Below are 376 nucleotides of genomic sequence, written 5' to 3'. Positions count from 1 at the left end.
AGAATGTGATGACAAAGCAGCAGCATGAAGATGTGTTTTAGAATAACGAAATTGTTCTGCATCCTGGTTGTGGTGCTAACTACATAGATCTACATGTACGGCACCGAGACTCGGTGATGTAATGGTTCTGCATTGTGCTGCTCAGAGCAAGGTCAGTCGTTAGAACCCGCCAGCAACTCTTGAGGGAGGAAGATGAAATTTTACTCCCATAAAGAGTTACAGTCTGGGAATCTCACGGGGATACTTCTACCTTGTCTTACAGGATTGCTGTAAGTCAGCATCAACTTAATGGCAGTGAGATTTTTGGTTTATAGGACTTTTGGTTATATATACCAAAAGCCAATTTTATTGTATGTTATTGATCGATTTTATGTAT

The sequence above is a fragment of the Echinops telfairi genome, unplaced genomic scaffold (assembly GCF_000313985.2).
Source record: "Echinops telfairi isolate 266 unplaced genomic scaffold, ASM31398v2 ScPeMD7_7469;HRSCAF=8507_1, whole genome shotgun sequence".
NCBI lineage: Eukaryota > Metazoa > Chordata > Mammalia > Afrosoricida > Tenrecidae > Echinops > Echinops telfairi.
Note: the sequence above shows the minus strand (reverse complement) of the source record.